This window comes from Ictalurus punctatus, chromosome 4, assembly GCF_001660625.3.
Source record: "Ictalurus punctatus breed USDA103 chromosome 4, Coco_2.0, whole genome shotgun sequence".
Taxonomy (NCBI): domain Eukaryota; kingdom Metazoa; phylum Chordata; class Actinopteri; order Siluriformes; family Ictaluridae; genus Ictalurus; species Ictalurus punctatus.
In genome coordinates, this window is record NC_071284.1 from 52583 (window position 1) to 76179 (window position 23597).

Here is a 23597-nt window from a genome sequence, read left to right on the forward strand (position 1 = left end):
CATGAGTTTTAAACAAAAAATCATTTTCTACACTAATTTTAATTTGGAGGTGGATTGTGTGCAGGCTCAGTTTAAGAAATCAGAAAATATGGTCAGTAAGGGGTTAATGACGGTACCATATAAATGATGGCATAAAGGGTGAATGGCAGAGTAACCAGTGAATGACAGTGATGAATAAATGCCAGATTGATGGCTGGATGTTGATGTGATGTACAATGGAGTTATGGCTGAATGGTGGAGTATGATGGAGCAATAAGTGAATAACAAATTAAAATGGCGAAGCTACAGATGAATGGTGGAGTAACAGGTGAATGGTGGAGTAATCAGTGAATGACAGAGTACACGGTGAATGACAGAGTTACGGATGAAAAGAGGTGTGATTAATTAGAGGACGCAGGTAGACTTCATGATCATGTTTGAGTTCAGCATGGGCCATCTGCATGACATCATCAACCTGAATTAATGCATGCAGAAGGTGAGACATGCACTGTTATGAGAGGAAGAAAAATTGGACCCTTTTTTTATCGTCAGTGTCATACTGTATTTCTCATATAATGTGTAAGTCTCATAAAACTCTTAAACATTCCCTTAAACTATTTATTAATATTACTAATGTAACATGCTTTTGTTTATGAAAATGAGTGACATGTCTGTTATTCAGTCTCAGATCCTGTTTCTTGTTTATTTCCTTTGTGCTCCATCTAGATTGGATTCTGATCAGAATTTCACCATACTTACACTTGTAATCTGACTTTAACTATATTTACACCTGTAACCAGATTTGAACAACATTTAGACAAGTAATAAGATTTTCAGGAAAAAAAAAAGATAAAAAAAAAAGATAATTTATATTTTAACCATATTTACTGTATAAGATTAATCAGATTTTAACCACATTTAGATGAATAGTCAGGTTTCACCATGTTTGGATGAGTAATCAGATTGTAACCATATCTAATCGAGTGATTATATTTCACCACATTAGACCAGTAATATTTATGACAGTTTTAACCACATTAAGAGAAATAATCAGCTTACCAGGGCTAACCAACCCCCACCTCCCCACCCCTAACATAAAATTAGTATAAGATAACAAATGTTTTAAAGAGAATTATTTTGTATATTTGTGTAGCCGAGGGCAACAGCACCACCAGCGGTTGTAAGAAAAACACAGAATGGTGTGAAGTGAGGCTGTGGGATAACTGAAACGAGCATCAGAGGTGTAGATTCATGCAGCCAATCAGAGACCGTCATGTCAGTTGATTACATAGAGTGGCACGCCCCCTGCATCTGACTTCCATTTGGACTAATATCTCAGCCTTCTTTGGTCATGCTTCCATTATATGCCATCAGTGGTTGTGTTATGAAGTCGTAGGTGTAATGAAGGAGAATGAGGTGGATTATTTACTCTGTCATCATTTCCCACCTAAAATACATTTGGAGGACGAAACTAAAGGTTGATGAGAACAATTTGTTTAATCACAGTACACTAAAAAACATTAGTATACTAATGCACCTCCCTATCCAACTTTAAGTGTGTGTGTGTGTGTGTGTGTGTGTGTGTGTGTGTGTGTGATTGTGTGTGTGCGCGCGCGCGCGTGTTATAATGTTATTTGCATTTACAACACTTAGCAGACATCCTTATACAGAACAACTTACTACTACTTCTACTGCTAATAACAACTATTATTATTATTATTATTATTATTATTATTATTATTATTATTATCATTGGTGTTGCTCTGTCTGTCAACTGAACGCTGCACACAGCGACCTACGGCTCAGGTTATTCAGTGTTGTGATCATAATGTGTTATAAACACTGTTATAATGCATTCTGGTAAGCACTTTATAAATGCATTATAAAGCCCACTATAAATTGCAATGCCTATTCATGAATAATTATAAGAATGTCTATAATGCCTTATGAATACATTATAACATTTACTGAATGTATTCACAAGTATTTATCATTCCCCAGTGGATTTTTATTCTGTTTTGTCATATACAACGTTCATATAAACATTTATTATAATGCGTTATGTATCCTTAATCATATAGTCATGCTTTATAAAGTGTAATGAAGGCATTATAAGTCATTGTGCATGCTATAGATATACATTTATATGATTATTTATATAACACATTATAATACTTATTGTAAGGCTATAATTTGAGATACATGATTTAAGTTCTACTAAAAAATCGGGCACTAACATTTATTAATATAACTGTGTGTGTTTGTGTGTGTGTGTGTGTGTGTGTGTGTGTGAGTGAAAGAGAGAGAGAGAAAGACAGAGAGAGAGAGAGAGAGGCGGGACACGCGCGTGCACCGTAGCTCTTGACTATATGCTCGCGCACACTATAGCGGCTCTCAGACAGCACGAGCTCTTACTACGACCTGAACGGGTGCGCGTGCATCTCTCTCGCTCCCCGTCTCTCTCTCGCGCGCTGTCATTTTAACGTTCTAGCGACTTTATACCGGGGAAGCGGAACGGGTGTGAGATCATCATCCTCATCATCTTTATCTCAGAGGAGGTAAAACCCCGCGGGCGGAGCTCGAGCGGCGGAAATCACGCGCTATGTGTCTGTTCGGGCGGTGAAGATTCACGCGTTGAGAGTCTGTTTGCCTCCGCGCGCACTCCGGGATCCGGGCTGGGACTTTCTCCTAAACACACACACACACACACACACACACACACACACACACACAACAACAACAACCCAGTCTGAGAAGGGGAGTGTGGGTGTCGTCTTTCCTCAGAGATTCAGAGTAAGTTTTCAGTGTTTGATGTTTTCAGAGCTGTGTTAGAGCTGCGCCCTGTGCACGCTCACGGTGTGTGTGTGTGTGTGAGAGAGCGAGAGAGCGAGAGAGAGAGAGCGTTACAGCGCATCTGACTTAAATCACTGCATCACCCATGAACACGATATTCCTCTCCTTAAACAAGTTCATTGCGTTTCCTGCGCCGGTTCTGAAGCTTGGATTGGCTCTTTCCTGTACCTGTGGGGGTAAACGTGTGTGTGTGTGTGTGCCTGTGAGAGAGAGAGAGATGTTTAACGCTCATTTTCACTTCACTCTAATGAAGACATGCTGATGGAAGTGAATGTGAGCTTTGCAGGTTCAGAATGTGGTCCAGAGATGAATTCTTACATCTGATAAGAGCAGCCTGTTCTATTGAGTCATCTTATCTGAGAATTGGAGATCTTTTGAGATCTTTAGCGGTTTGTTTAAGTAAAAATTTATATGAGATGCTGTCTGGAAGAAGATGATTCTTAAAATTTTACATTTTTATATGTAATATCAAAATCTTCAAAATATATGTGCAGTTTATTTTGTAGATGATTTTATTGAGTCTGTCTGTGGCTAAGTTGCTGTAATGATGTTTGTGTTTTGAATTTTTCTTTCTTTCTTTTTTGTTGTTGTTAAAGCTCTAGTTGTTGGTCATTTGGGGGGAAAAAAATCTTTAAGCACATTTTCAATCATTTTTAGATTTTTGGAATATTCACTAAAACCGAACCCAATTTAATCACAGAGAAAGTGAACCTTTGTTGTGCAACTCTGAGAAATTGAGCTGATGTTGTGTTTGTCAGGGTGATCATGTGAATATTCAGTGTTTAGTTTTTGATCAAATTCAGGATATGTGATTTCACACAACAGCTGTGTGTGTTTCTGTACTTACAATCACGCTGACTGGTTGCCATGCAACACTGATTTCCTGAAGATCATCACTGCGTCTCATCCTCTTCCTCGGATCTGATGTCATCACTCTGCTTTTCGTCTCAGTGCTGTTTCAGTTCATTTAGGAAACTTTTAACATTTAACTGCTTGCTACTTTATTGCACACAGATGATGTGGGGAGATTTTTATTAGATTAGATTTTCTGTCCAATTCTAAATGATCACATTTCTGTTGATGATTGATTGTGTTACCAAACAAACAGCACAAATCTTGTCTCTCGTGAGAATCAGTAGTGATTAGTGCTTCAGTGAAACGTCCGAAGTTTGCAAATGTTGATGACTTTAAAGTGCTCTCCTTTTTGGAGGATGGGAAGTTCATCAGTTTCTCTATTGATCAGACAGTTAAAGTGAAAGAAAAGCACTTTCTCCACTGAGGGCTGTTTAAATATGCAGCAGCTCTTATCTGTATTCTGATAAATTTACAGCCTATAACAATGAAACTGCTTTTCACTACTAAAGATTCAATACCAGCTTCTAAAATGTGTCTCGTTCTTCCTCAGTGAAATTTTAATATCAGTTTATACACATATAGAATTTGGTAATTTGTGTTTTAGCTCAGTGGTTAAGGCATTGGTCTAGTGATTAGAAGGTCGTGCACAAATCCCAGCACCACATTGTCCGGTCCTTGAGCAAGACACTTAACCCTCAACTGCTCAGCCGTATCCTCCCTCAGCTGTAAGCTGCTTTGAATGAAACCATCAGTTAAATGAAGTAAATGTGTTTTTGTTTAAATTATAATGTATTTTTGTTGTGAATGGAATTTAAGTAAATACAACAACAACAATAATAATAATACATGCTCAGTGTCATAGTACATGAGAATTTGTTCCTCCTCCTGTATAAATCTGTACCTCAGGAATGTCAAAGCTTCTCTGAAATGAAATCTCAAGAAAAAAGGTGAAAAGACTCAACTTTAAAGTCTGGAATTGATTTTGTGTCTCAATATTATCCATGAACGTGTCCACAACTTATTTTACTCAATTTGAGGAGTGAGGAGATTACAAGAAACATTATTTTTCTGTAGGTGGGTCAAAGCAGATTGTCGGAGTCTCAGTGTTTAGTGTCTCTGTGCTGCAGGTTCTCTCTTTTCATTCCTGAGATTCAGGGCTCAAAGCAAGGACAAAAACCTGAACGCAAACAGGAGCTGAATCATCTCTCAGAACTGAATGATGGGATAAAAATATAACGTTTCCTGAACAGAGCTGTAGGATGTACTCACTGTTACAGCTGTGCAGAGTTAAGACCATGCTAATAAACACAGAATTCACTTTTAGAGAAAAGGTTTTCTCAGGTCTTGCATTAGGGGTGTTAATAATTAACTGATTAATTAACAATCGATTGATCAGTACTGCCAGTCGGAACCTGGTTCAGGTGTAAATTCTCATCTGTGGTGGAAAGTCAACAACACATGAATCTTGCTGCTAACAGACTGAGGAGTAAATTAACCCAGGATGAGATGAGGATGAGGCTGAGATGAGGATGAGGGTGAGATGAGGATGGTGAAGAAGATAATGAAGGATGTGAAGACTGTCCATGTTTATATTGTCCATCATAAGCTGCAACATTTATGTTGATAATTTTTGGGACGCTTCAAAGTAAATATTACAAATTAAAGGCCTAACGTATTAAATTGTCTAAAATGTCAGATCTTTGTTTTTTTTTTATCATGTCGATTGATGTGTGCTGATGGCTAGCTGAAGATCAGTAAATTGCTGGTTAAACTTGCTTACAAGTGAGTCTGAATCTTTTACTTATTTACAAAAATATATATATTTACATATTTAAAAAATATTCAAAGAGACAAATGATTTAATTAAAAGCAATGAAACTTTTTTAATAAGACGATCAGATCTCAGTGCAATATAAAGTCTGACAGTTTGGAGGATTTATTTTTACAGAAACACTGTAAACCCCAGCAGTAGAAATGTGAGCAGTGTGAGCTTGGTGTGTGAGTTGCAGCTCTGACAGTTCCTCTACCTCAGCTACATCACTCCAGTTCATAATCACTCTCAACTACAGATGTCTGTTGGAACGAGTCTATAATCTCACACTCAGTTAGTTTTTTTGTTCGTACCCACCCACCATATCTTCTAATGAATTTAGACGGTTCTCTTTCCCAAAATATAAAAAGAAACAATAGTGTAACTTAAACCACCACAACTCTGACCTGGAAGTTACTAAAGATGAATCAATGAATGCTGTAAATACATCACACAGCACCGCACTCTCATATTAATGCCCATATTAATGTTCCTGTTTGTGTTCATGTTAATGTTCATCTTATTGTTCATGTTCATGAATGTGGTCTTTATTTGTCTCATGAGTTTCTTATGTGATAAGATCCGGTCATGGGGATGAATCACCTGGGATGAACAGCAGTTGAGTTTTGCTGGGATTAAGTTTCAGATGATGAGCTGCAAAGGAGATGTCTACCAGACATGCTGAGATCCAAGCAGAAACATGAGTCTCTGAGGATGAAGAAGAGGATGAATTTAGTGTCATCTGCATGGCAGTGGTATGAAAATCCATGTGAGGATATGACCTCACCAAGAGATTGGGTGTAGAGGGAGAACAGAAGAGGATCAAGTACTAAGCCTATGCTCTGTCACCAGTTCCACGAGGATGGACAAGACAGTCTTGTGGTTGTGGTCAAACGCTGCTGAAAGTTGAGGAGGATGAGGACTGATGACAGTCTGGCTGATCTAGCAGCATGTAACTTCTCAGTGGCCGCCAAAAGGGCAGTTTCAGTGGAATGTGGCACCCTGATGCCATTTTGGTTAGGATCTTGGAGATTGTTCTGGGTGAGATAGAGGGACAGTTGATTATAGACAGTGTTTTTGAGGATTTTAGAAAGAGAAAAGAGAAATGATCCTGGTCAGCAGTTGCTGATGTCTGATCCTATACAGAGTGGGTTTCTTCAGGATGGGAATTCACTTTAATACAATTCATTAAAAAAATTATGTTGTATAGCACTTTTAACAATGGACATAAAGCAGGTTTACAGAAAGTCCAGATATAAAATAAAAAAAATATATATCCCTAATGAGCAAGCCAGAGGTGATGAGGTGGTGAGGAAAAACTCCCTGAGACAACATGAGGAAGAAATCTTGAGAGGAACCAGACTCAAAAGGTAACCTTGTCTGGTAACACCGGATAGTGACATTATAAATCATTACTTTTCTATAACTTTATACTATAAAGTCAATCAGTGCTACGTGTTCACACAGAATAAATAAAATAAGGGAACGAGTCTTGCTGTTTTGAGTACAGTTAGTACATGATCAGATGTTATGGAGTCATTAATGATAGTAGTGATGACGGGGAGAAGGTCTTGTGAGATGTTCTGGAGCACTGTGGAAGGCATGGGATCCAACAAGGGGTGGTAGGATTGCAGAATAAGATGACCTGCAGGATCACATCTGTTGATTGAGGAGAAAAATGTGTCAGAGAAAGCGAAGGGGAATCCTGACCATGGAGTGTAGGAGTCAGGGTAGGAGTGAAGATCTGGCAGATTTTTTCAATCTTCACATCAAAAAGGTGGCAAAATCATCTGCAGTCCGGGAGGATGGTGAAGGAGGAGGTGGTGGGTTAAAAAGTGAAGAAAAGATGCTGTGGAGCTTGCAAGGAATTTGTGCAGAAGCTTCCAGCTTTCCCTTGTGTACAAAATTAATTTTGTTTTATTTACTTGTCTCTTTTCCTCAGAAAACAGATTCCAGACAGAAGATTTTCTAGTTAGAAAAAGCAATTAATCGAGATCAGAATTAAAAATAAGTCCTGTATGGATAAAAGCAGTGAGGAGTGATGTACAGGGATGAGTGTGTATCTTTCATGAGCTCTGAATTCAGTTCCACTCCATTTATTGTACTGCTGTTATGTAGATTGTGAGTAAATATCCGCTGGCTGCAGTGTCACTTGATGCCTGGAAGAAAACGTGCAGAATAAATTCATAGGATTGCAGATTAAATGTTTTTCTCTTCAGCATAACAATATCATAAAGCAAATGCTTATTTCTGAACAACACTTAATAATATCAAACTACTACTCAATAAATCAACTCAATAAACTTGTTCAAGACCTACCCACTTTCATAGAAAGAGGTAATTTGACTGACACTGCAGCCAACCAGTCACAGACCTTCTCAGCAAACACATGAGATTCTCTCATTTACAAAAATATTTTCACAGACATTATTGAGTTAAATATGAATAAATAAACCTGGCACTGGGAGTAGCAGTGAGTTTTAATGATTTTTAGCTTTGTGTTTTTATATATGAATAATAATGTAGGAATTTAGAGCTCACAGATGCTGTAATCTCTCAGAGAGAGGTGTCTCAGAAGAAAATGACTGATTAGTGTTTTAAAATCTGCTGCTGTTGATCCTGGACTCCAGGTTCTTTATTTTTTAAATTTGTTTGTTATTGTTTCACCTGATTTTTTCTTGTCAGTGAAATAGAAATGTCACATGACTATATTCATTAGTAATGAATGGGGACCTGATGAGACAACGCTGAGGGACTCTGTGTAATCTCGGTTCGCAAGAATTAATCCTCTTATCAAACTTATGAATATTAAATGAATCCTTAACCTGGTGTAAAGAGTGTGATGACAGAAGCACTGTGTCTAATTATAAACTTAATTACTCCTTATGTCTAAAAGAGGAGCTGTGGTGTGACTGCACCGATCCTCCTCCTCATTCACTCATCAACATTCTCAGATATTCAGCTGTTTTCTCACCAGCCGTCTACTCATCTAACCTCAGCTAATGTAGCATGACTTTTAAACTTTAATCCTTCGACAACAAAGTTTAGGGTGAAAAGGATGCTATGTTAAATAAGGGGGGGGGGGGGGGGGGTTTCTTTAGAGGATGGAGCAGGTTGCACGGGGGTGAGTGGGGGTTAGGGGAGAAAGTGGGGTATGGAGTGGACAAGGATATAGGAATAACTGTGTCGTAGCTATGAGTTAGAGTGTGTGTGTGTATGTGTGTGTGTGTGTGTGTGTGTGTGTGTGTGTGTGAGGATGGGGTTTGAGGATGGTGTTTACTCTGATCTCTGCTGCTGTCTCAGGATTACTTGTGGTCCTAAATGCTGAAGGAGTGAAGATCCACCATTCAGCTCTAAACTCACATGACGACGTTTTAACTTTGTCACTCATGGCATGTTCAGGACGTGTTCAGGACGTGTTCAGGACGTGTTCAGGGCGTGTTCAGGACGTGTTCAGGACGTGTTCAGCACATGTTCAGGACATGTTCAGGGCGTGTTCAGGGCGTGTTCAGGGCAGACCTGTGACCTGAGGTGATCTCATTGTGTCCCCATTCTGTAAAGATTCCTCACAATCATGTTCCACCTCTCTAACCAGGTGAAAAATAATAATTATTTTTTAAATGAAACTCTAGACTGGTGTTATTGCAGTTATGTGAAAAATGGTTTGGCCCTGAAAAGCCCAGAAAGGAGGTTTAGAATAAAGCTAATATATTATGGTCTGTGGACTGGTTTGTTGGGAGAAATCTCAAATTGTTATAAATTAATCATTATATTACTTTTCCTGCACTACATAGTTTAATGTTCAGTAACCTCTTTTCTGAATTTCAGCAACTTTTTATGCCATAAAATCAAAGGCTAAATTGTTAATAGTGATTGCGTGCATAAATAATTATCCGGCAAAATTAATAGTAAAGGCTGTAACAGTAAGCAGTCAATTAAACAATTATTGCCATTAAGTACATGCTTTATTGATTCATCACTGATGATGAATTCCTTTGTAATTACCAAATTAATTATCCGAATGATGATCTACAAGTAAAAAAGTCACTGAAGAGTTCGGACTTTAAATAACCAACTGGAACAAACCTCAAAAGGCTGAAATGCTTTTATTATTTTATAAAAAATATTGTTAATTAAACAAATAATTAGAAGTTTATGTGTATAAAACTAAATTTTACACCTGTATTTCTGTAAAGGTGATTTGTGACAATAAGTATTGTTGACGGTTCTATGCAAATAAAACTGAATAGTATAATGATATTATGAATGAAATTCAGCGGCTGCACATGAAATCAGATGAGTGTGCTCTCAGCACAACAAATTAAAAACCAAATAAAATAGAATCCTGTGTCAGATCGTGGAGTTTCATGGTGTTAGTTTTTGTATGTCACTGATTTTTGTATATAACTTTGTGATTTAAAATCAAAGAGACAGAAAAACAGACTGCAGGACATTTCTTTGTGTTGTGTTTATTACAGTGTTGTTGTAAAGCTGATAGAAAACATGTTATTTAAAATGATTAAAAGCAAAAAAAAATATGTTTATCAAAAACAGAACAGGAGAAAATTCACATTCACTTGTCAGAACTGTCTGTAAATATGTCTTTAGGTTTAGGATGATTTAATCAACATGACTTGATATAAAGTCAGTGTAAAATAATCTGGAGATGATCATGAGAGGAAACAGTACAGCAGCTCTGTGTCATTACAGTAATAAGCAAAAAGAAATTAGAAAAACTCATACATTTGCCACAAATATAACGCATAAAATCGCTTATATTTTAGTGATTAAACATTTTGAAACTCTGCAATTTAACACACGAACATATATTTTAAATTTATTGGCACCCTGTGTAGAGGAAACGGCACTGATTATGTATTGCATCACCGTTTCTCCATGCTGAACATTTCATAATGGTGAATCGCCTCAGGCTCGTACTCGTCAACTTCCTCCTCAATTCAGACCACAGGTTTTCAGTTCCAGCTCGGGGACACCAAGGTGACGTCCAGCAGCTGATTCTGAAACCTAATCAGCTTGAGATTCCAGTAAATCTTGCAGCCCTGAACATCTGATCCGTCATCTTTCATTCTTCTTCATCATCATCAGCATCATCATCACCGTGTGGGGGTAAAACACTGAAACTATTTGGCAGTTTTATATCTTAAAATGGACTCCACTTTAAATAAAAAAATAAGCTTCATAAAGGGTTCTTAGTTCAGGGTTCATCATTTTTTTTTCTTGTAACTGTTTCTGGTAGAGGGTTAAGATTTAATTTAACACACATCAAATTTACTATTTCAAAGCATCAAATTTCATAGCATATAAATATATTAGGTATATATTTTACATATTGTTGCCAATATTTTTGACCATTTTGGTATTTGAAAAAAGAAGAAGAATGTTTATAAACTGTAAATATTAAATATATTTAATAAATTAACTATTTCCCCTAACTGCAAGCAGATATTTTGAAGATATTTATTTCTGCTGATTTCTATGAAGGGTGCAAATCATTTTGATTTGAATTTATTCCTGTATTTATTTATTTATTTTTGCTCCAAAACCAGCACTATATTCATCAAACCACAAAACTGATCAAAATGTTGAATTCATTCAGTTTTGAAAGCAGAGATGGATTGTTTTAATTTAGATATCTATTTAATTTTTTTTCATTTATTAAATAATAATTAAAATATAATGACTACAGTGTGTATACGCCTATTTACTTTATTTCTTAGGACAGGACTATTGATATTTATATATTTAATGAACATGTTTGCTCTTAACTGTAATTGTGCAATAGAAAGAGACAGTTATTATTTAATAAATGAATTGGTCATTTTAAGGCAGCAGGTCTGTGTTTGTGATGCTGCGGTTGAATGACAGTGAATGTAAGAGCAGATAAACAATAAATAATAAAGAAGTTAAAGTCCAGTGTTTTTCCTCAAAGCTGTGAGTCAGAGGCCCACTGAGGCCAGTTTACAGCGACAGAGCGAGCCGTTATTACTCAACACGGTTTTTATGAAAGCTGAAGCCACAGGAATCCCACCGGAGCAAATCGTTGCTCATCAGCTTCCAGGAGAATTCAGAGCAACGGCATCCGTCCTGCCAGCAGTAACCATGGCAACCTGTTTACTGAAAACCAGCAGTCAGAATTGGGGAACATTGAGGCTATGGCCTCAGCCTCAATGTTAAAACACACACACACACACACACACACACATATACATACATACATACATACATACATACATACGTACATACATAAATGCGTACATATATAGATAGATAGATAGATAGATAGATAGATAGATAGAGATATAAATAGACTCCCAATGAGCTATTTATTGTTCAAACATTAATCATTCCGGTAAAACTTAAAAACTAATAACAAATTATTTTCACCTGTCTAAGAAATCTTCTTCATTCATTTATAAATGATTATTTTTGAATAATTAAGGTACAGATCTACAATAACAAATAGAGATATACTGTTAAACATTGTGATTGTGATATTAAATAAATCGGTGAATCTGTGAAATGTCATAAACTGAATATTTTTCTGTTACAGCACATTCCTAAATGTTCTATTCCTATTATACCACAGCAGTTTACATTTCCTCTGTCAGAAAACCTAATTACACTTTTACCTTTTACTATTACAAAGTGCTGACACTGGAGACTCCTTCCATGAATATTATTATTTTTTTTTTTTAAAGTATCATTACAGGAAACTTGACCATATCAATGATTACACGTTTTTTAATCCGGAGTGTGCGCTGTACACGTCCCTGTGAACGAGCCGTTACTATAGAAACAATAAGGTATTAGAGCGAGCGCATTAATATAAACCTGCGCTACTGTCAGAGCCGCTGTTATAGAGAACTAATCCCCACCTTCTGACCAATCACAATCCAGAACTCTGGGGGGTGGTGAGGAGGGGGTTGGTGTGTGTGTGTGTGTGTGTGTGTGTGTGTGTGTGTGTGTGTGTGTGTAGGATTAGTGGATTAGTGGAATCGGTTCTGCTCAGTTTGTGTTTCTGTGTTTTGTTTGTGTCGTATCTTTGCTGGTGGAGTTTAACCTCAACTCAGATGGTCCTCTAAACGTGTGTGTATAAGACCATCTGTGTGTCTCTGTGCCATAAACATTGAGTGTGTGTTGCAGGGCCGAACTGCTGCTTCACCACTGCTTCTGTCTCATGAATACATTTTTGCCCCTGGACACAGAAATCTCTTCGATATCTGGCTGGAGAGAAGCTGTGAAATAAATGAATGATTAGGAGTGAAGTTATATGGAAAAAACTCCTCAGTATCTTCAGCACAGATGCAGTCATGATGGTTGAGGAATAAATTTATTATCATCAGCTTAACGACTGCAGTTATTCCAAAGACATCAATGTGTGTAGATTTGTGAATGGATGGGAAATCATGGAATTATAACCACTGTGTTGACAGTTTGATTTCTGTCAGTGGATGATAAATAAATATTAATTTAGACATTTCCTTGTGTGCTATAGTTTTTGAGTTCAATGGTTAAATATCTCATTCTGAGTGTCGCATTTTCTGGAAAATACTCCACCTAATTTCAGCCGCTGAGAGAAGATGGGGTTTTTTTTGGTGTTTTTTTTGGCAGATAAGAGAGACTTTAATCGCTCGGAGACTTGGCATATCATAAAGGAAGCCCAGGACACAAGCAAACAGATAACAGTGATATTTCCAGTTCTTTGTGTTCTCTGATAGCTTTGCTCACAGCTCGGCTTTTCCCCCCCACGGCCTCGCTGTTTTCTGCAGCTTAGTCAGTGAAAGGTACCGAAAATGGTTTAATACCTGAAAGGTCTCAGTTTGGATGAGAAAAAAAAAGTGTGAAGGGGAGCGATGCTTCTTCTTTTGTAGAAAAAAAATCAATGTTCATCAATGTTATCAATATGATATTTCATACCTGATGTGTCATTGACGTTTATTCATAGAGTAATTTATAGAGAGTGATGAGTAACACTGTACAACTACAGCAGATTCATTTATTCTCTTTAAAAAAGGTTTTGTAATATCAGGTGTGGGTTACCCAAAACTTTCATAATGCTAAGTACTATCTTATCTTGATTGTTAGAATGCTCTTTAATTAACAAGATTCAATTAATTTCCCAAAACACTTTGTAACTACCATAGTGTGTAAACTCTTTTGTAAATTAACGGGTAACCTGACCCATTCGTTATTCAGTACGTTATTTGGAGCTTGTGCAGTTTTTCCTAAAAAAAAAAAAAAACAGGCTGCTAATTTCTGTAAAAAAAAAAATCCTGTTATATAGAGTGAGTGCGCTCTATTGAACTAATATTAAACTGGTTAATTATGGGATTTGTGTTACAGTGGTGTAGTGGTAGTGTGGCTGCCTTACAACGCTAGTGCTTAGGTCCGAACTTCAGCTTGGGTGACTGACTGTGAGGGTTACACATCATTTTTATTAGTCATGCTAGCTGTACAAATCAAATGAAACAAACTGCATGTAAAACTGTGTTCATGTAAATCAATCCACATGGATATTGTTTTGTACATTTGAAAAAATATTAATTGAATTATGTGATTGAAATGTGTACATTGATTGCCTGTGGTTGAATGGATTTGCATTAACACCGTTTGTTTTTATACAGCTGTATGATTAGGAAAAGAAACAAATGTCATTTCTGATCATGTATATTCAAAGCCCTGGAATAAAAAAAAAAGCTAAGCTCAGGATCGAATCCAAGACTCTGAAGTCTCAATAACACTAACCCCTACACCGCCATACCCCATACCTCATACCCAAAATCTAGTCAAGTTAATTTTTCTTTTTTGTGTAGTGCTTCCAGACAAACATAATTTGTGTTGTAAATTGTTGATTACACTTTGTCTGTCATGCACTATTTATAAAAACTATATATTTGTGTCTGTTTTTGCTATTTACACTTTTCACATTTTCACTTAGGGGTGTACTCACTTTCGTTGCCAGCGGTTTAGACATTAATGGCTGTGTGTTGATTTATTTTGAGGGGACAGCAAATTTACACTGTTACACAAGCTGTACACTCACTACTTTACATTGTAGCAAAGTGTTGTCACATGAAAAGATATAATCAAATATTTACAAAAATGTGAGGGGTGTACTCACTTTTGTGAGATACTGTATATTGCTGAAGGAGTTCCGCAATGTAGGGGGGTGCCAAGCTATTTAGGCCCTTAAAAAAAAATAGTAAAACCTTATATTGAATTCTGAATTTAACTGGGAGCCAGTGGAGAGATAACAACACAGGTGAAATACTAGCATGTTTCCTAGTCCCAGTCAAAAGCCTAGCTGCAGCATTTTGGACTAACTTTAGACGTGATAATGAGGCATGAGGAATACCATAATACAGTGAATTACATTAATCCAATCTAGAAGAAATAAAAGCATGTATAACAACCTCAACATCATTAAAAGACAAAAAAAGGTTTCAATTTCGCAATAGCCCTTAGCTGAAAAAAGCCACTTCTTACCACATTATTTATATACCTGTCAAACTTTAAGTTGGAATCAAAAATCACACCAAGATTCCTTGCCTGATTGTGTAACTTAGATACAAAAGGGCCTAGTTAATTAATTATGGATTTAGTAGAAATGGGGTGGGGGGCACTACCACTTCAGTTTTAGAATCATTAACGTGAAGAAAATTTGTTGCCATCCATATTTTTTATATGATTAGAACAGTGAGCAGAAAAACAGACTTGTCCACTGACTTTAAAGGGGATAAAGCTGAGTATCATCAGCATAACAGCAGTAATATACGTTGAGTTTTTGACAAACATGGGCCAAAGGAAGCATGTATAAAGAAAATAAAACTGGGCCCAGTATGGAACCTTGTGGACCTCCACTGGTAATAGATGCAGAGAACTTTCTACAGAGAAAGTTCTCCCTTTAAGATAAGAGGAAAACGATTCAAGGGCAGTCCCTTGAATTCCTGCCCAATGTCTTAAATGCTTAAACAACATTTCATGATCAACAGTGTTGCCTATGACACTATTGATCATGAAATTTTGTTTAAGCATTTAAGTATTTAGATCAAAAGATAATAATTACTTAGTAGTATCGGATCCAGGTTGGGCTTTTTAAGAGGTTGCACTACAGCATGTTTAAAGCACGATGGCACAGTACCACGTAACAATCTACAGTTCACTATCAAAAGTAGACTTAAACCAATGGCATCCATAACTTGGATAAGAAGGCGAGGGGCAACAATATCTAAAGAGCATTATGCAGGCTTCATTTTCTGGACTAAATCCACTAAGCAAGAGAGTAATACAGGTTCAAACTCACATAAGTGGGCTTCGAATGAGGATGGGCTAAACAATTTAAGTCACTGATTAATCTTTTAAATTTACCTCCGGACTGTTACCCAATTGTTTGACTATCGACTCACATGGTTTTTCACCAGACTCAGGCTGCGCTGAGCCAACAAAGAACTACTTACAACTAGTTTGTTAAATCTCTCTAATAACGAAGGCTTTAAGGAAACACTTGCAAAACAGGCTCATATGTAACACGTGTCCTTCTTTAAGTTGTTCGTTATTCACTAAGATTAATTATCAAGAAAACCACCCCAGATTGTTTTGTTCTAAGAGAGGCTGTTAAATTAGTGATGAAATTTTAAGTGACTCGAGACAAGTTCATTCAGTTAAATTATTTGTTCAGATTAATTCACTGAATAGTGCTGTTGCACAGTATGCCTAAATGTCTAAGACAGACAACAAACAGAATAAAAACAGCTAAGTATTATTTTTATTATGTTTTTATGTTTGTATTTAGAAAAAAAATCCCAAGAAATGATTACTGTTTACAGACAAACGCTGGTAATGAAATTAAACAGGACAAACACGGATCTTCTAAACACCAAAGGAGTGAATTTCAGTCATGAGGCAAAAGATTCACTTAAGAGCATGAACAGTTTCTGCACACATGCAAATACAACTTACATAAAATACAGATTTAAATATGTCACACTCATAGACATAGTTCTTAAAAACAGAAATTTACTGTTTATAAAACGTAAATTATCCTAAATGAGAGTGATGGAGTGAGGAAAGTGAAATTTCTCATAATGCACATGGCCATCTTATTCTTAAAGCTGATGAGCAGCTTCCAGTGGAACCAAACTGATCTCGTGAGAATTATGTACAAATTTAATGGTAATGTCATTGGATTTCATTATAAATCATATGAAAGAAGTTGAAATAAAATACGTTTGAACAGGAAGCTGAAGAATATTGATGGTTCAAATGCTTCAAACTTCACTGCAGTGTTAGTTTAGCTCGCAGAAATTCACGGACAAAAAATATAGGACTGTTTTACAGCAGAAGCAGAAACTGTGCTGTGCTGCAGTCAGTGAAGCTTTTCAGACCCAATGCACAACCTTTTAGAAAATATTCATGCCTGTACAGCATGTCCATCACAACAGCTGGTGGTGATATTCCAGTTTGGAGCCATGCTGGTCCAGTGTGTGACTTTGACTCGGATATAATTCCAAGTGAATGTTTGACAGCTGCTGATTTCACGATGGAAAAATCTCATTACTTAACTTTATTTGTTCAAGCACAGTCCATGATCAGTATATGAAGCTTTAATATAGAGCTACATAGTGCTGTAAAAAAGACTTAATATGAAAAAATAAAATGTCTTGATTTTGGCCTAAAAAATAAAATAGTTCAGAATAACATGTCAAAGTCAAAATATCCCAAATGTGAAATGCAACATCTTCTTCACCTTATATACACACACTGATAAATTTAGTGTAATCTGCTGACCATGGATTGATTTTTATTTCTATATGACACCATATTAAACTGAAATCATCCATCCATCCATTTTCTACAACGCTTATTGGGGGAACCTGGAGCCTGTCCTAGGGAGCATGGGGCACAAGGTGGGTTACACCCCGGACAGGATGCCAATCCATCGCATTCACACACACATTCACAGACACATTCATACACTATGTGTTGGTGTGGAGTGTGTTGGTGTGGTGTGTGTTGGTGTGGAGTGTGTTGTGTGTTGGTGTGGAGTGTGTTGGTGTGGAGTGTGTTGGTGTGGAGTGTGTTGGTGTGGAGTGTGTTGGTGTGGTGTGTGTTGGTGTGGAGTGTGTTGTGTGTTGGTGTGGAGTGTGGAGTGTGTTGGTGTGGAATGTGTTGGTGTGGAGTGTGTTGGTGTGGAGTGTGGAGTGTGTTGGTGTGGAGTGTGTTGGTGTGGAATGTGTTAGTGTGGAGTGTGTTGGTGTGGAATGTGGAGTGTGTTGGTGTGGAGTGTGTTGGTGTGGAATGTGGAGTGTGTTGGTGTGGAATGTGGAGTGTGTTGGTGTGGAATGTGGAGTGTGTTGGTGTGGAGTGTGTTGGTGTGGAATGTGGAGTGTGTTGGTGTGGAATGTGGAGTGTGTTGGTGTGGAGTGTGTTGGTGTGGAGTGTGTTGGTGTGGAGCGAGTGGTCAGTGTGTTAATTGAGGTGAGAGAAATTCCTCACACTCAGCTGATCAGTAAAGTGTTAAGCGAGTGTTCTCAGTGTGAGTGGAGTTTAAACACTCGAGCTGTGAATGGAAACCATCGGGTTGCTGCTTGGGGAAAGTCTCACAGCAGCTGAGGCTCTTGGCAGAGTTTTTGTGCCGTGATTGTTTGTGAAGTTTGGAATGAGTGTGAGGATCCATTTAAAGGCCGAAGACTGAAACGCACAGAGCCAGGTTTAACGCTTACTGCTAATCAATGCTGATAAATTAAGAAAGAACTCATTTGTGAATTGAGATTCATCACCAGACTGAAATTTTTATTCGACATTAACTGTGAACATGAAATTCTTGTACACTATCTTCACTCTTTTTTTCACCAGAGCTCCACTTTGACTTCCTGTTTAGTCGTGTAAAGTTCAGTTGATCGCATTTAGACAGCTGCCTTTTTCCCTCCAGAACAGAGCGTCTCACAGGCTGGTGAAATTCTCTCTGTGTTTGCTGTCAGTCATTTAACCTCAGAAAACAAACAGAAAGCAGTGAGGAGATGGCCATGAGTGGAATAATAAGTGTGTCAGACTTTCCGCTGAAGATTTGTTCCCCGGGATTATTTGCAAACATACTTGTTATTCCTAGGCGGTGTTTAAACTTCCAAGCAAATATCTTTATGCAGCCATAAAAGTCCAGAGACACCAAGCTGAATTATTCAGAACACATTGGTTGTGACACTTAGTGACACTTTATATTTATTTCAAAGAATCAGGCATCACTTCTGTGCTTTTCACTTACTGAACTGAACCAGAACTACGCTCGCAGTGTTTTCTTATGTGTCACGGGATACTGTATCACACTGTATAATGGCAGCCATTTTGAGGAGTGAATTGGACTGACTACATCAGTGTTATTTAGTCTGAACTTTATTAAGCAGCTTTATTTTTATTTATACTGATAATTGGCTAGGGGCGGAACGGTGACACAGCGGGGAGCACGGTCTTCTCACTCCTGGTTCAGTCCTGACCTTGGGTTACTGTGAGGAGTTTCACATGTTCTCCCTGTGTTCATGTGGGTTTCTCTGCAGGTTGAATTCTCTTGTCCTTGCACTTAGTGTTGCTGGGATTGTCTCAGAATTTACTGCCACCATGACCAGGATAAATACACCACAGTACATACAGTGTAGTGACATACTACATATTCAACAAGCAGCAGTGGAGCAGATCATCTCTGTTACACCTGGAAATTTTATCTAAGTAGTACGTATTGCTAATATTAGCAAACGTTAGTTAGTTAGCTGAGATGTACCTCCCGTCCCGTTTTTTCTCCTCCTGCGCAAACACACTGGGATTCTTTACCCACCTGGACATGAAGAGCCACTCGGCTTCTGTGCTATGAAACACTTTGTGGCTCTCCAGGACAGGAAGACGGGTGTGTATGAGATAAATAAGTCAGGAAAACATACATTGGGTAAGTTTTGTCAGTTTAATTGGAATCATCAGTTATGGGGAAGTACATATGGATCACAGTCTATTTTATATAAGAAAGATTTAAGACAGGAGATTTGTTGAGAGATCTAACGTGAGGTGAAAGTGTAGAGTCGAGAAAAACACTCAGAGCAGATTTTACAAACACGCCATCAGTGTTAACAGAAAAATCAGACATTCAGGATATTTGGCATTTTGGCCTCCTAGCAATATTTCTGTTTTGTGCGTGTTTGAGAAAGTTCTTATTGATTCTAAGGTTTAGGTTGGGAATGAATTAGCCTGTGTTGCTGGAACGATGGCGATGTACTAAAAGAAGTGTTCAGAGGAGAACTGATGTGGAACAATAACATGGCTATAAAACTCTGTGTGTTTAAGCAGAATTACAGCGTAATGAGTGGAATTTGTGTGTTCCACTCGTCAGTACTGGCAGCTCATTCATTTTAATAACACACAGATTAATCACAGCAGTTTAACCACCTCAGATTTCATTCAGGCTCGATCAGTGAGAGCAGATGGACAGACTTTATTTCTGCAGCATAAAACCCCTGAAATAAAGAGAAACCCCAGAACACAATGAATCTTACAACATTACAGAAATAGTGAGTTAGCATCAGGTTGCGTTTGAGTTTTTACTTTTTGTGTCACATCCTGCAGAGACAAGAATGTAACTGACTTAAAAAAAAAAAGGAATATAATAATGATTATAATAATTGAATTGCTTAACATTGTTGTAGTGTGATTGTGCGAGGGGGAAAATAGCATTGAGAATGTGTTTGTGTTAATTTTTTCTGTGCAGGACATTTGAGGTGAAAAACTGAAGAGAAAAGAAATTAAATAAAGTGACCTTGAAATGATGACTGTTTAATAAAATGCTTTGAATTTAATCGATTTTCATTTTTCTTGATGAAAGTCTTGGTCAATTTTGTTGTGACCTACTTCATATCTTTATACTCAAAGAAATATTGTTCTGTGTTTATCATCTAGAACTCAATAGGATTTCTGGTTCATTATTTGAAATCCAAAATTATTTTAAATGGCCCTTAAACTGTCGGCCATTTTTTCACTTATTCTCACCAGAAAACATCCACAATAAGACGCAGAATATGCAGAGATTAATGTTTGTTTTTTTTTTAATCTCTTTTCTCTCTGTGTTTGTGAAATAAAAGACAATTAAACACAATTGATTAATATGGTTTATTTATCGCAAAGCTTAATATACTTCTTTTAATAAGAAAAACAATTCACTTATTAGCCACATTTCATTTAATTTGCTTTTAAAATATATGTTCCTAAATCATCTCATTGTTGTTTTCTCAGAAGTGTTTAGCACATTCTCAGGTTTATTTATAGATCTGTATGTTTAAGAGATAAATTCTAGCTAATAAGTTACACATTAGTAAAGAACTGTATGGAGTTCTAAGTATTACAATATAAATCCAAATAAACTATTACAATTAGTTTAATGAACTTGTGAATGTGAGAAGAAAAGAAGCTGTGTGTCTGCTTTAATTTGCAGAGTCTCAGCTCTTTCTTTAATAAACGACTTCTCCATGCTGCCTGAAACACTTGGGAAATAAAATCCTTGTGCCATTAATCACCCAGAAAAACCTGACACACATTCTGCGACAGGTACTGTCTCAGTTTAGTGTATTAATTTGGCGAGACCCCAAGAGTTTACATTTATCTACTTCCTGTTTGCAGATTTACGATGGAGCCTTGTTCCTGATCAACGTTTAGCACTGTTATTATGTTCCTTTTCTTCATTCATTTATGACTAAAACCCTGATAAAGTGTTAGAATCAAAGTGTTCTGCCTTTTAAAAAAAAAAATTAAACATTCCTTTATCTGCGTCAAATTAATTAACACAGGCACTGAAATATGGACGAACAAAGTGTGAAGATGTGTGCTGAGGAAGAAGTCACACTTTTACTGAATTGTGAGCTGAGAGTTTGGAGAAGAACTGGACTGAAAAATAAAAATAATCTGTATTAATAATCTGTATTAGATTTATTTTTTAGTAATGCAGAAATGAGAACGTGACACATACACTATATATATATATATATATATATATATATATATATATATATATATATATATATATATATATATATTTATACACACACACATTTATATGAAATGTTTAAGTCAGTGCTGTGCTTTGATTTATTTCTCTTCATTAGTAAATCTGAAAAAAATCTCTAGAGAATTAAATCCATGTCAGGATGTCAGGATGTGCTGAATCTTTAATAAAATGGGGAGAAAAAAAATCTAAAGTCGAATCTCTGTGTTCATCTAAAAGATTCATCTAGATTTTTTCTTCTTTTTCCCCTTTCTTATTAAAGATGTAGATAAAGCACTTATTCTCGCAGAATAAATAAATCTAAATGAAAATGTCTTTTCCACATCAGAGCTGTTCATTAGTGTGATGCTGAGTTGTGTGTTTGAATCTCAGTGTTATGAGGCGGAATGAGTATCTGCTTTACTGCTGCGGGTTAAAGAACTACACACACACACACACACACACACACACACACACACACACACACACACACACACACAGCTGCATAATACTATTATTATGCACATATGCTGATATGCTTATTGTTTGCATATGTGTAGTGCTTTGCTGATCTTTCACAATTATTTAAATAAAAATATAAAGTGCAATGCTCATAAATGTTATTGTGTTAATTAGAAACTAGAATTCCTCAAACAGTTTCACAGTTTAGCAAAGAAAAGCAATCACTAGTGAAAACACCACCAATTGTCTGGTTTAGAAATGAAAATGAGTTGTTTGGGAGCTGAAACAGTCGACACTTATTGATGAGCTGTGCCAAATGATGTGACTCACATCACTACTCGGACAGGTGTGTGTGTGTGTGTGTGTGTGTGTGTTTTAATGTAATTGTATTTTCTGCTTGCCTGCACTCATGTTGCCATCTGATTCGTGAGATGTGATGTTCCTCGTGGGATTGGGGAAGAAAGTTGTGTCACTGGCTGAGTGAAGTCTGGATACGGAGGTTAAACACGTCTCCTGCTCCTTTCACTCCTCCGCCTGTTTATTAGAGGCACAGTGGAAATATCTCCACTAACACAGACATGATTAAACCTAATCCTCACAAACTTACCGTGTCTCAGCGATATGAAATGATCTTGAACTGTACATGAAGAATTTTCTCCTGAACATATTTTTGTTCTTGAGACAAACTTCATGGATATTTGGGCTTTTTATCTCCAGTGAAGTAAAATAACCATTTGGTAAAAGTGATTAAGGTTTAAGGTGTTCAGGTGTTGGTAATGTGGAGACATCACATTTGTTATTCATCATAAATAAATGGAATGGACTGAATATTTACGCAGGTGTCGATGCTCTGTATCAGATCAGGTCAAATCTGATTTATTTCAGAACAAATCTGGCATCATTCCAAACGAACATGCATAATACAGAAAATTAACATCTGTGTATTCGTCTTCGTCAGCAAAATGAGTTCACATCCTGTTTCGTTTAAATAAACATTTTTACTCCTGTTTCATCTTCCAGCCTCAAAACCCAAATCCTGTGCTTCTGAATTTGCACAACGTTAATGAGAGAATTGTGCTGAGACAGCAGGTTAATTGTCATGTTGTATGGTGGCTCATCTCAGTTGTGTTGGAATTGTCTCCTCAGTCCGATCTGCAGCTCAGTGTGGCATCTAATTAACGCCGTCCTGCCAAGTCTCATGCTGGAACAAGGATCGTCATTCGCTCTGATTAACACCAGCCTCCAGCGTCGAAATCTCACATCTCTGATCGGACTCATGATTACATGAAGTGTGTGTGTGTGTGTGTGTGTGTGTGTGTGTGTGTGTGTGTGTTGTGGGTGATGGGTGTATGTGAACAGCTTGGAGAGGAAGACAGAGGATAAATCACATTAATGTTTAGTGTCACTCATCATGTTCACATTTAAGGACAGTTAAGACACAAACTGTAAACACACTGCACATTACACTCACCGTCCTCTGGGCTGACGGGAGCGGAACCTCTTCTGCTGTTGTAGCCCATCCACCTCAATGTCTAATGTGGTGTGTGTTCTGAGATGCTTTCTGTTGTAAAGAGTGATTATTTGAGTTACTATAGACTTCCTGTC

At 37.1% G+C, this 23597-nt stretch overlaps 1 protein-coding gene across 2 annotated transcripts in view; it reads left to right on the forward strand.

Annotated features, from left to right (window-relative positions):
- The first annotated feature begins 2311 nt into the window (after positions 1-2311).
- The window catches only part of cntn5 (contactin 5), a 146272-nt gene continuing 124986 nt past the window's right edge, over positions 2312-23597 (forward strand). For both annotated transcript variants that reach the window (XM_053677758.1, XM_053677759.1), the window contains exon 1: positions 2312-2772. The gene's annotated coding sequence lies outside the window, so the exon portion shown is untranslated. The remainder of the gene's footprint in view (positions 2773-23597) is intronic.